The following is a 14403-nucleotide window of genomic DNA, read 5'->3' on the forward strand; positions in this document are numbered from 1 at the left end:
AGGCTGAGATCTGAGGATCGTGGTTCAAAGCCAGCCCAGGCAGGAAATTCCCCGTGAGACTCTTGTCTCCAATTAACCACCGGAAAACTGGAAGTGGTGCTGTGTCTCAAGTGGTAGAGTGCTTGCCTTGAGCTGAAGAGCTCAGGGACAGCACCCAGGCTGTCGATCGACCAAAACAAAACCGAACAAAACCAAAGAAACGAACAAAACCAAAGAAACAAACAAAACTTTTATGTACAGCCCTTTTATTCTCCAGCCCTCAGCTGCCTCCTGAATAGCTAGTATTACAGGTATGAGACATTGGTCCTGGCTTGGTACTGCCTTTTAAATTAGGTTTGTGATCTTATTGAAAAATGAAGACATGGCTCCATAAAAATAACAATTCCAGGCCCAATCCTGGATGAGATATAAGAAAAGTACACCTGGAGGTCTATGTGGCAGTCTTCTCTCTTCTTTGTACAGAGAGGGCACAGAAATATTTCAGGAATAATGTCAGAGGCTTGTGGAGAAAAAAATATATTTAGAATAGGAAATATGAGGTGTGTTAGGAAATCAACTGAGATTTAAAGTATGCCATGTAGTAGTCTATCTTTCCAAACTGAAATATTAGAGGTGAGTTATTCAAATTGCCCATAATAAATCTCAGAGATGAAGGAGAGGGAGGGTGTAAGGGAAATATCTCATTCTTAGCACTTAGTGATGCATGTTAGAAGAAAATTGAATAATAGAGGTGTAGATGAATGGGTGAATAAATGATGGGTGGAAGAATGGATGACTAAATGAATTGAAGCACTTTACTTCAGGCAAGGAATCTCATATGGAACCACATGTGAAGTGAGTAGTATTGAAGGGTGAATTCCTGAGAATGACAAAAGAAAGCTCTAGTAAAATTTCTTTAGACCAGTGTCTAGTGACCTGAAAGATTCTAGTATTCTCAAATGGCCTATTTTCATTTAAAATCTCAATGTATTTCTGCATCTGCTCTTTAAAGAGTGAGTTATAAACCATACCTAATAATGCAGTTTATAGTAAATTCTCTACTGGGACAATAAATGCATACCCGTTGACTCAGATCTTTTCTGTGCTAATTCCAATCTTTGGAATTTTTTTTCTCCATTGGAATGATGCTTCTGAGCTTTTAATAAAGGCAAAATCTCTAGACTCTGGCACTTTTCTTTGCTTCTTAAATTTGAAAAAAATCCAGTCTTCATTTATGCCTTTTTGTGTGTTACAAGAATAAAAATATGAGTAGTCAACCAGAAGATTAATAGAATACCTAAAAATTAACATTGATGTGTGAACTACAATAATGACATTTTACTCCAAATTGAGGATTTATTCAAATTCCATTTTCTTCTAAGTGGAAGGAACAAAACCTTAGGATGATAGCTTCTTGACTTTGATGCTCCAGTTCCCCTGGGAGCCTCACTTGAGAACAGTTTTCCAAATCACCCATGTGCTCCTCTAACTCTATTTCTATTGAAGAACAATAGAAAATGGCAAACTGAATTTGCTACTCTAACAAATGCAAAACACCACTGGCCAAGAATCAGTGAGTTCTTTTTTTTTTTTCTGAAAAGTCTTCAAACCTCTTGAGAGGTGTGGAAGGGATGGTCTGTCCACTCTAGAGCCCACACAAAAGCTGGCTCAGCCTGATTTCTGCTCATTCTTGTCAAGAGGCAGGTTAACTGTTTGTGTCAACCCATACATTGCCTACACAAAACAGAGCATAATAAATACCATCACCATACATTACATTACATTACATACCATACACCATTACATTTTCTACCAATGCTTTTCACCTGCTATTCTTCTCATAATCCCTGTGACATAGATGTGGAATATGATCAGCCTCACTGAAGAGTTAAAACTAGTAAAGTATTTTTATGGTATTTAAAAATTGATAAAGTACTTACAGATATATTGCCTTATGCTAAGCTTGCAATAAAGCTAAAGGAAGTGGGTGTTGAATAAAAATCAAGACACAAGATACCTTGCTCAGAGTTTCAGATATTCATCTTTGCTTCTTTCCATATCTAGGCAGGGTTAGTAGGAATCCTTGTTAATTGCCAAGATCTGTGTTAAATGCTTTGCACACGTTAACTTATTTACTTTCTTCCAATAACCGATCCTACTCTCATTTTGTTACCGAAGAGCTGGAGCTCTGTGAAAATATGTAGTCTGCCATGGGAACCTTGAAACTGAAATCAGAGTTGATATCCTTGATCATATTGTCCAAATTGATAAGCAGGACTTTCTTCATGTCTCCTTGTCGACCTTCATCACTGGAATAATTTGTGAATGAGCTAGCTTTGATGTTAAGCATTCCTATCACTTCATATGTTCTGGATGCTCATGCTAGGCCTGGAAAGGCCAACAGGATGAGGTGCCCCATTTTGGCAGGGGCGGGCCATTGTGGTGTGGTAGCACATGGCTGTAATCTCAGCATCTGAGAGGATTAAGCAGAAGGATTAAGAATTTGAGGCTAGGCTGGACTAAATAGTGATATTTTACCTCAAAAAGAACGGAATAGAACATCAGTTCATGAGAAATATGTATCTCTTATCTATCTATCTATCTATCTATCTATCTATCTATCTATCTATCTATCTATCTATCTATCTATCTATCTATCATCTATCCATTCATTCCATTGTCTTTCCTACATAATCCCCATATCTGCTTAGATACAGAAGGGCTCAATTTTTATATCTGAACACTTGCGACACGAAGCTGATAACTAGGAAGTAAGCTTTGCAGCTGAAACCCAGAGCCAATTCAGTTCCATTCTCAGTTAAAAGGCTAACTTGAATAGACCTGTTATTACTTTAGAGCAGTGCCACTTCGTAGAACTATCAGTGATAAATGAGCAACTGGAATATGGAAAAATCCAACCGAAAAGCTGATTTTTAAATATTAACTAAGGAACTTTATAGACATGTAAGTGTACATGTCTGATGGCTATTATATCAGAAGGTTTGGCTGTAGTTGAAATGATTATGTAACTTGTCAAGTTGTTGATTTTCTACCGTATCAATCATATCAGCTCTTTGTGCTTTGAAACAGCATAGAATTGGTTGCTGACCTCTCAATGAAACACTAGGATTCTACACAGCCGTGGACTTTCCATGAACTTCAGAAAGTGGGCATAAGGGAGATCCTCACTTCGTGTAAAGCAACAAAACTCAAGAGAACAACAAAGTAGAAACAGCTTGTGAGGGCAGATCATGCAATTGTTCTTACCATTCTTTCACAAATCCTCATGTGTCCGAAAATAACAACGCATCTATGGTGTGCTTCCTTTGTGACTTATTTGATGCACATGGGCATCTGAGAAGTAGTTCAGCGTATGATCTTTACTTTGTAAAGTAGGCTTGCAAGTTATTAAATCAGTTGTTTAAACTTCTCTTGTATATCAAGGTAGTCTGTGCTTGGCAAGCACCAACCAGGTGGTGGTTTCTCACTTAGGAAAGGGCCATCACATTGTAGAGCCTCCAGGACTCTACCATATGGTAATCTCTGTGACTGCTGCTCCCTGGAAGAGTGCAGTTATAGACAGGGCTGTGTAGCCAACAGACAGGCTATTCTCCTTCACCAAGTTCCATGCTCTGATCACATTGGGACATACCCAAAGGGGAGAAGGTCTCTATATAATTTATGAGATTCATCATAAGGAACTACTTCCTAAGTTTTCCATCATCAAATGGACTGTGAGAAGTGCTTACCCTCAGGTCATGACTTAAATCTATGGTAATATAGTAATGAAGCTTTGTCTGAGTTTTGGGTTTGCAAACCAGTTAAATCCTATGTTACTAACTGATTGTTTCCTGAGGTTGTGTTTCCTAGAAGGACTTACTTTTCTATAGGGTTGATATAGTCAATAAATGTGATGTAATACAGAGAAGGAAGAAGCTAGTGCTAGATGCCTGGTGAAATCCTAATACACAGGATCCATTGTTATTGCAAATAACATCTCACCAAGAAGGTAGGATTATAGATCCTATCCTCAAGACCAGCCTGGAGGAAAAGACCTAAAGACACAAATAACTACAATATAACAGGGCAGAGTTAGGTAGGATGGGCAGTCAGTAGCAAGAAAGAGATTGCCTTGCCTTCACCATTGTCAGGAAGAATTCCTTGGAAAGCAATGTTGTATATACAGGAGAAGACTTTGGATGGTCGTTTTAGTCAAATGAATAAATAAGTAGATATAAGTAATATTTCAATCTTGGCTATTGGAAATAGGATGTGTTTTAGCTTTGTTGAAGGTTCCCCTGCTTCTAAGCTTTCTGCTGGAAATTTCTGTGAGTTATTTGACTATCAACACATTCTTCTTTACCAGCCTTTCTAGTAGTTTGTAAACACTCATGGAATCCCTTCCTACCTGAATGAATACTGACAGCTTGACAGAGACAGTGTGGACGGGTGAGGATAGCCCTGAGACTTCTACATCAGTGGTCCACTGCAGGACCAGAGAGTTTCTTTGATTCTTACCCAGATCCAGTGTTCTATGTGTCAAAGATCTTTCAGAAATGTTCACATAAGATTTTGAAGTGTGTGTCATGACTCTTGAGAAGTCTTGTTGTACTAATAAAATAGTTATTAGGTTTTTTAAAATAAGTAATTCAATGTGCTTAAGTTACTTTCCAATGCTCAAAACCCAAACCACCTACAGAGTCTAGGCCTGGCTTATACTTGTGATTGGGATATGTACCTTCTCATGAATAGCTACTCATATTTTTTCAATATGAGTATCCAATATGAAGATTGATTATTTTTACTTGTATTTCACAAAACAAGAGCAGCTCTTTCCTTTTTCTGCCTAGATCCATCATGTGATGCTGTCCTAAGGAGTGAAGATGATCCCACTGGGTAGCCAGGGTGCTGGTATTGATGGTAAGATGTGCAGGCCTCCATGTGTAGGGCAACGTTGGTGAACTTAATAGTCTCTTAATAGTCTCTGCTGCTGCAAGAAAGCAGTTCCATATAGTAACTGCAGAGATTCTGGCTACCTGTTCATTAGAGTCTCTTACCTCTTACCAGCATAAATTTGAGGTCACTATGCAATGCTTACTGCTATCACTGTGTATGTGTGTGTGTGTGTGTATTTTCAGACCAATTAATAAGCCCAAAAAATTACTTACTGGGGAAAATAATTGTTTATTCTTTCTGGAATCATAAAAGCATTGTTCTAAACCTGGCAGATCAGCCATAAGTGAAATTTCTCAGAAGAAAAGTGACACCTGAAAATAAATCACTAGATCAATTGACCAAGTGTTTTCTAAAAGACTGTAAGTATTAAGAAAGAAACAACAAAAGGAAATGGCTGGTTCTCTTGCTTTAGAAATGAATACTGCTGAGTTCTCATGGATCTTGTAATCCTAGCTACTCAGGAGGCTGAGATCAGAGGTCATGGCTTGGGGCCAGCTTGGAGATGAAACATCAGAGTGGCTGCATCTCCAATTAACTAGCAAAAAAGGGGGAAAAAACCCCTTGCTGGATGTGGTTTAAGTGATAGAGCACCAGCTGTGAGCAAGCAAGGCAGGTGGGCAACTGAGAGTAGCAGGCTCAGAGTTCAAGCCATTGTATTGACGCTCTGTCTGTCTGTCTGTCTTTCCTCACACACACACATACAAAACTTAGTGAAATTTTTCTTCCAGTTATACTTACGTAAGTATATATACACATGTGCATATACTGTGTGCTTATTTATTTTGGTGGTCTGTGGTTATTACAGCTTGGGCTGGGAAGATCCCCCAAAGGCCCATCTGCTGAAGGTTTGGTTACTAGCTGGGGACCCTGTCAGGTGGTGGTGGTTTCTCCTGGAGGTAAGGCCTACTAGAAAGAAGTTAGGTCATTGGGGGTGGACCCTTGATGAGATATGAGGACCCAGCCCCTTCTTATTTCTGTCTTTGCTTTCTGACGACCATGGGGGTGAACAACTTTCCAAGCCATGTGTTTCTGCCATGAAATAGTACCTACCTAAGGCCACAGTGGTGGGGTTATAGAAGCACAGGCTGACACTTCCCAAACGGTGACTCCAAATAAATCTTTCCTCTTTTCAAATTGACTTGTTCAGCTATTTTTTCAGTTTTTTTTCCCCTACAGGAAAATTGGAATTTGACTGACACAATATTCAAGAGAGTTTGAAAGCCAATATCATATGATGACCATTGCTATAGATCCATTCATAATCCATCAAGTCTTCCATAGTGTCACTGAGATTATGGGTGCTTCCTTCCATGGCTGGATACTCATATTATTTCATAGAAACCAAATTAGTGTGTGACATAGCATTTCCCCCTAATCTTTGTAAACAAGCATTTGTAAAGGAACAAAATCTTTGACTGTTTCTGTTTTAGTAGAGCCCCAACTGAGTACCTCCCTTAAAAATGTTCATTTTCGGGGCTGGGAAGGTGGCTCAGTGGTAGAGTGCTTGCCTTGCATGCCTGAGGCCCTGGGTTCAATTCCTCAGCACCACATAAGCAAAAAGAAAAAAGCCGGAAGTGGCGCTGTGGCTCAAGTGGTAGAGTGCTATCCTTGAGCTGAAGAGCTGAGGGACAGCGCCCAGGCCCAGAGTTCAGGCCCCACAACCGGACCCAAAAAAAAAAAAAAAATGTTCATTTTCTGTAACTATTTAGAAATCACTTCATAACTAAAAGAATGTTTTCTCACCTTAATTGAAGTTAATTTCAGGGACTATTTGTTTATTTATTTATTTATTGCTAGTCCTGGGGCTTGAAGTCAGCCTGGGTGATGTCCCTGAGCTTCTCTTGCTCAGGGTAGTGCTCTACCACTTGAGCCACAGTGTGCCATTTCCAGCTTTATCTGAGTAGTTTATTAGAAATAAGAGTCTCTTAGATGTTCCTGTCAGCACTGGCTTCGAACTGCAATCCTCAGATCCCAGCCTCCTGAGTAGCTAGGATTACAGGCATGAGCCACTGGTGCCTGACTGACTTTTAATTTTTGATCTCAATGAATAACCGTCATTAGCTCAGTTTGGAGATCCAATAATGTTGTTGCTTATTTACTTAATCCAAAATTATTTTCTTTTTTTCCCCAAAGTATTTGCTTACACCTTGAGAATTTGAATATTTACTTGTGCATAGATTTTAATTTTAAAAGAATATGTTTTAGCTTTCTTCTTAAAATGTGAAAAATTTGGTCTGTGTCTGATGAATTTCCAAGAATTTCCACGGTAGTAGATTCAGATACATTTGCTCTGGTGACACAATATGATTGTCTGTCTGTCTATCAATCTGGCTGAAATGCAGATAGAGGCTCTGCTTCATACTTATAAGACATTCTCTTAGATCATTCTATCTACTTTTCAACCTATCAATCTACTTATCTCTCATGTATATGTAAATATATATATGAACATACATGATAAATGTTTCTATAGTCTATGTAATATAGTCTATATAATATATAACAAGATATTCTATATAATACATTTATATGTATTATAGGAGTATTATAACACACACATTTTTTGTAGAAAGAGACTTGAATCTGGAGTCATTCCAAATTCCCCCATATTCTCATTTGCACAGGGCCTTGGAGACTCAGGTAGAGTTCAAACTTCTCTTTTGTTATATATTATGTAAATTATGGTGTTCATGCTAGTTGTATTAGAAAAAAAAACCCAAACCTTAGGGTCTTGACAAAGTAAGACATACCTCACTCACAGTCCAATACTATCAATGGTCCACTCAGTTCTACTAATTTAGGCTCCTTTGCTCTCTTTGTAGGCAAGTAGAGCCAAGTGAGTTTTGTGGAAGGAGGAGTTATCAAGGGTGATCAAGGATGGTTGGCTGAGCATCTGAATGCATGTCATTGGTTGAAATGAGTACCATTGGGTTGTCTAGGAGATGGCCAATAGGAAATCTAACTATAGTGCATTCCCAGGGGCTGAAGCAGCCTGACTAGCTTTCTCTAGTCCCACATGAGCCATGGACAGGGCTTGCTTCCTCTCAGCTACTTTCCTATGATTTCATGGTAGAGATAAAGAAGGAGTAACATTCTTCATATCTGGACACCTAGGGAATCAAATTTGCAATGACAAGGTAGTGATGGCTTTTAAAGTCTGGGCACTAGATCAGCAATAGAGGCCACTGGGATCTTGTTAGAAATGCAACTTCTCAGACTCTATCCCTGACCTGCTTACTCTGAGAGAGAGGGCCTAGGGACACGTTCCAGCTCTAATGACTCTCTAGGTAGTTTGGGAGCGAATGGAGTTTAAAAGCCTCTAAGACAAAGCACAAAGAAAGCTGGTGTGTACTCCTTAGTGAGTTCTTCTTGTGTCCATTTCCTTGATCAACCAGAATTCGCAAGGGCCTACTCACCCTGTTGGCTGCTGAGTAAGTCATTGTCATCAGCAAGGTAGTTGCTGTCTGCTCATAGACGCTCCAGGTAAGCTTTCCAGAGCCACCCAAGGGAGACTTGTGTATGGAATGTAATTTCATGACTTGCTGGAATTTATCAAGTTCAAAACAAAACAAAAATACAGCTGGGCACTGGTGGCTCATGCCTGTAATCCTAGCTACTCAGAATGTTGAGATTTGAGGACCGCAGTTCAAAGCCAGCTGGAACAGGAAAGTCTCTGAGACTCTTATCTCCAACTAACAACCTGAAAACTGTAAGTGGTGCTGTGGCTCAAAGTGGTAGAGTGCTAGCCTTGAGCAAAGGAGCTCAGGGACAAGTGTTCAGGCCCTGAATTCAAACCCCATGACTAACAAAAAATGAAACAAAACTAGTACAAAAACTCACACATGTAATACATTCTAAATATAATGAATCCTGCATCTATTTATTTTTTAGCATTATCTTCCTTAATATTTTCCTCACATTTGCACAAATAATTTTTTCCTGAAAAAAATCAAATGTTTAGATTTCCATTACTGTGAAGTGTCTAAGTTATACAAACATGTGGATAGCAAGTTTGGGTGGAAAAAGTTGTATATGTTGATTCTATCTGAGAAAAGAAAAGAAAGTAGGCAACATTGACTTGCATATAGTAGGCACATACAATAAACAATAAAATATGTTATAGAATGAGTTCTTGGGAAACAAATTGGTACCTGGTTTTGTAATGAAATTTTATAGTCCTTTTCTCACAGAAAAGGCAGCCAGGATATTGTCCTCTTCGTTACTGAGCTCAATACAAGGCTAATTAGCAGTTTTTCATGTTATAGGAGGGAGAAGAAACAGTTGCTATGTTTTGAAGACATCTAGAAAAACACTTGTGCTTCAAACAATTCTTGCAAAGTGTGATGTACAGAACGTCCTTAAGAACCTGCATTTTGACAGAGTTCTTTGTGGTGTGAGAACAATTGATCAAAGCACCAGATGGCCATTTGCTGGCTGTGTGGGTGAGGTTCACTTTGAGAGAAGTAGGGGCTGGCCTGAGAAGGGAGTGAGATTCCAAGGGACTGGGAGAACCGGGTGTTTTCCAAGTAGACCTTCAAGGGGAAGTGGTGGCTCTAGGATTGTTTCTAGGATCTGGGACTTTCAGTAAAGGTTTGTGTGCAAAGTTTGGCTTAAAAGGAGCAAATGACTTTGGGCTCATGCCTTTGGTGGTCTGAACAAGACAAGATAAGCCTGGGTCCTGACCAGGCATTCCCCATATTGTTCTTCCATTGTGCCAGCCTCAAGGGTGTGGGAGAATGAGTCATGAAAGGTAACTCACTTTTGAGTGTTATCCTCATTTTTTTGAGAGGGGCCTCAGAATTAGGTGTGATTTGAATGAGAGATAAAAGGCATACTTACTTTGTCATGAAATTTACTTACTGAATTATTTGCTCTTTTGCTCAAAATAGTTGTTTTTTTAAAAAAACTATTTTTTATTTCTCCTCCTTCTGGTACTCCATAGGTTATTCTTTTCAAAAACTCATTTTATTTTGTCTCCTGTTTAATGCTCTTTCATTCATAGTTTTGCTTTAAGTTTTCCCCTCCCTCCCTCCCTCCCTCCCTCCCTCCCTCCCTCCCTCCCTCCCTCCCTTCCTTCCTTCCTTCCTTCCTTCCTTCCTTCCTATATTATTTCTTTCCTCCTTCTCTTCCTCTTTACCTTCCCTCTCTCCTTTTCTCCTTCCCTATCTTCCTTTCATTTCCTTTCTCTTAAGAGCTGTCTCTGGGCACTGGATCATACTTTCCTCCGGTGCAAGCAACATAGAGGTGCTGTGAAATTAAAATCTTTCAGCCCAGTAGCTTTCACCCAGTGGCCCGTGGCAATTGGTGTTGAAGGGCCCAGGTTCCTGCATTTGTGAGGAGGTTAATTCTATTGCATAAGCTTTATGTTGGCACCTAGAATTTCCTGGTAGGATTAGGTTTAGTGAGTGGTTATGTAATAATGGACATTTCATCAACTCCTTTCCTTCCCCTCTCCATTCCCACTCTGCTACTCTTATTTCCCAGATCTGATTCCCCAAAACTGTTCACTCTCAAATTCTCAACTCAGAATGTCTCCTAGATGCACCTCAGCTAGAAAAATTTCAATTTGGGGATATTAAATATTTGGAACTCTTTGGCTTGTATCCAGAACTTAAAGTATTATGAAAAAATTCAGTTATAGTCACACTTGTAAACGAGAACATGATGTGTGTGTGTGTGTGTGTGTGTGTGTGTGTGTGTGTGTGTGTGTGTGCCTGTACTGAGTCTTGAACTGGGAACTTGAGCTATCCTTCAGCTTTTTTGCTCAAGATAACACTCTACCATGTAAGCCACATTTTCACTTCCAGCTATGATTTTTCCTTTGTTTTAATTTTTTAAAGGTGATGTACACAGGGGTTACAGTTACATGGTTCAGATAGAGTACACATCTTTTTCTGACAATGTCACTCCTTTCCTCATTCTCTCCCAGTTTTCTCCTCTTGTCCCCACTCAGAAGTTGTATAGTTCATTTTCAACATAGTGTCTAGTGAATAACACTGCTACATTTGTTTACCCTTTGTCCCTCCATTTCTGTGCCTCTTCTTATCCTCCCAAAGACATAAAAATGAGAAAATAAGACAAAAATGTAAAGAAAAACAGCAACAAAAACCCATCGTTTCCATTTCCTGGAGTTCATTTTGATAAATATTATTTGATATGATCAGATGCACATAGACATTGTACCCTATGTTCCTCTCTTTCCCTTTTTCTTTATTTAGCTGTCAAGTAAATAATTTAGGCAGTTTATTTATCTCAGCTTTTTGATATTTGAATTTATTCTTATTGATTTATATTTTATTGTCAAGGTGATGCACAGAGGGGTTACAGTTACATAAGTAAGGCCACAAGTACATTTCTTGTCAAACGTGTGTGTTTCTCTCTTAAGAGTCACTTCTGGCTTTTTGATGGTTACTTGGAGATAAGATTTTTGAGGACTTTCCACCGTGAACCTCAGTTCTCATCCTCCTTTGTAGCTAGGAGTATAGCCTAGCTTGCATATGAAATTTTATGAGAAGAATGATTGTTAAATAACTTGGTCCTAATTGTAATTTTTATTAATTTGTAATTAAGCAGAAAACTACAATTTTATTTTTTAACATGTATGACATTGAGTGCTTGTTGAATATATAAGATTATACTAGGCAACATGAGAGATACAGAAAAATTGACTTAGAAGTCCTACCAGGAAAAAGAGTGCTTGCTTTGTAGAATGTGCCTTATCTAGACTGAGAAATTCCTGTGCAGGCCCAATGGAAGAACAGTGATGTCTGGTGTTAGTCACAGAGAATTTGAGAACCAGTCAATCAGTGGCTTAGGGAAGAAGGTGAAATAGCAATGACAGGTAAGAAATGGAAATGTTCTAAACAGACTTGGAATTAACAAATGTCAGCTTAAATGACTTAATGGAAGAACCTGTCTTATTTTTATATAGCCCAAAGAGCACGTGTCACTCAAGCACTCTTCTCTTTCCTTGTCCTATATTTAAATCAGTGCCAGCATATTCAAGTGGAACTGATGCTGGCTGATGGTAGACACCAGAAAAGAACCTGCCTTAGTATGATTCAGAACTCTACTTCCCACTACTCTTACTCTAGAAAACAGTGGAAATGGTGTAGTCAAGAGATAAACAAAGCATATCTTTCTCTGTTTCACCAAATTAATTCATTCTTGATTTTACTAATTAAAGAAGTTATCTGCTTCTCTCCATGCGTTGGCTGGAAGATAATGTACTAATTTGTTTTCGGATCACAAAAACATTAATTTTCAGTGTAAGTAGACTGACATCTTTTCGTCTTTTCTTTTTCTCTTTATAATGATTGGCATTTTCCTAGATACCCCTGAGTTGGTTTAGTTCATACTTGTTCGCCTTAGGAAAATGAAACAAGAAACTAATTGAAAATTTATACTATTTATTTGAGACACAGGAGATTTTGAAATCTTCACTAACATATTTAACTCTTTGCCTTTGGAGTGAAAAAAAAAAAAAAGAACTCTTCTTTTGTTCTTGGGTTTGTTGCAGGCTTATTGTGAAATGTCTATAGAGAGTCTCCTCTCCCCATCTCTATTCTCAACACAGATTCAGAGTATTAAAAATTCTTAATGCATCTAGGGCCTAAGCTCCTTGTTTGGAATTTAATATACTTTTTTTTCAGGATTGAAGTGTCATTTTTAAAATATATGTTTATGATGCTATCTTCTATGATAAGAATAGATTTTATTTTTACAAATCTAGATTGATCCCTAGAGAAAAACAGATCACTTAAAACACCACTGTACTGAGTAGCTTGTCTCATCTTACTCCTAGTCTGCAGGGAGTGAGTAAGAATAGGGGATAAAACGTTGCCTTTGGGGCCCGTACTAGGATGGGCAAAATGGAGAGGGCTTGGTATGACCAGAAGTTAACACTGGCTATTGAGACTGAGTCTATACATACATACATATATTATTTATTTCAAAGGATCATAGCATTATACTATATAGTAAAATAAAAAGTTAAAGCACAGAAGAAAAGCCCTCTTTGCATTCAACAGGAAATAATTTAGATTTTGTAATATTGCTAGAGAGAATGACAACTTTACAATGCTGTTCTACCATTTTATCGACTTCATGTGTCTTCTCAAATTATTTAGGTCTTTTATAATGTCTTGTAATCAGTTTATCATTTTTTCTCCGTAAAGATCTTATACATTTATTAGATTTATCCTTACATTGATTATGCTCCTTGAGCTATTATAAATGATTATATTTACTACCATGTCCTTTTACATTGTGATTAGAAATAAACTATTGATTTTATATGTATTCACCTGGCTGGGCTTACTAATTAATTATTTTATCTGTAGCTTCTTTTAAAATACTTTTGTAGGTTATAAATATTATCTATGACTATAAGACATTTTTATTCTCCATCCCTGCATCTCTTATTTATCTTTCTCATTCTCTCCTGTGAGATAAAATTTCTAATATAGTGTTTAGTAGAAATAAAGACTGTGAACCCTTGTTTCATTCTTGATATTGAGGGGGATGCTGTGAATATTTTCCACTAAGTATACTCTTCTTTTTTTCTATTTTTTTAAAATTTTATTTTCTTGTAAAGATGCTGTACAGAGGGGTTACATGAGTAAGGCAATGAGTACATTTCTTGTCAAGCATTTTTACCTCCTCCTTTGTTTTTTCTCCTCCCCTACCTCCCTTGCTCCTCCCCACATCCAAAGTTGTAAAGTTCATTTCCAACATAGTGTTGTATGAGTATCTTTGTTGCAATGGGTCATCCTGTGTCTTTGTTTCTGCATTTTGTTGTTCCCTTTCCCCTCCCCAAATTAGAAAAATATATATACAAGATGCAGAGTACCAAACTCAAATAGAGTGATGACAGGGATATACCATAGAGGGATGAACATACAAAAGAAACAAAAAAAATCACATAGTACATTAAAAACAACAACAGCAAAGAAAAACCTCTTGTGTCCATATCTTGGGGTTCATTTTGCTAAGCATCATCTTATATTGTCATATGTACATAGCTTTTGAGCTTTTCTACTCATCTGATAAGATTATCCTAGACATCTTCTTAAGTAATATTTTGTGTACACTTTCAGCTCATTAAGAGAATTCCTTTTTATTTAAAATCAATAAGTTAATGACTGTTGACTTTTATTAAGTATTTTCACTTGGTATATAAATAATTACTTAGTTTTCTTCATTTTCTTATTGGTTAAAGAAATAAATTACAGTAATTGATTTGCCTGACCTTAGACCCTTATATGGAATTCTTGGAATATATCCAATATGATGCATTGTGTTTCTATAAACACTGTTGTTAAGTTTTACTTAGTTTTTTTTCCCCCAGAAGTAAGTATTTTTTTTAGCCACTTTGCAGCAATACTGTAACCGAAAGTTGGTGATGACTGGCATGAAAACATGATGGCTTACTTAGATACCAGTCAGACAGGAACAAGTTATGATTTA

The sequence above is a fragment of the Dipodomys spectabilis genome, unplaced genomic scaffold, assembly GCF_019054845.1.
Source record: "Dipodomys spectabilis isolate Male_0828 unplaced genomic scaffold, ASM1905484v1 ptg000054l, whole genome shotgun sequence".
NCBI lineage: Eukaryota > Metazoa > Chordata > Mammalia > Rodentia > Heteromyidae > Dipodomys > Dipodomys spectabilis.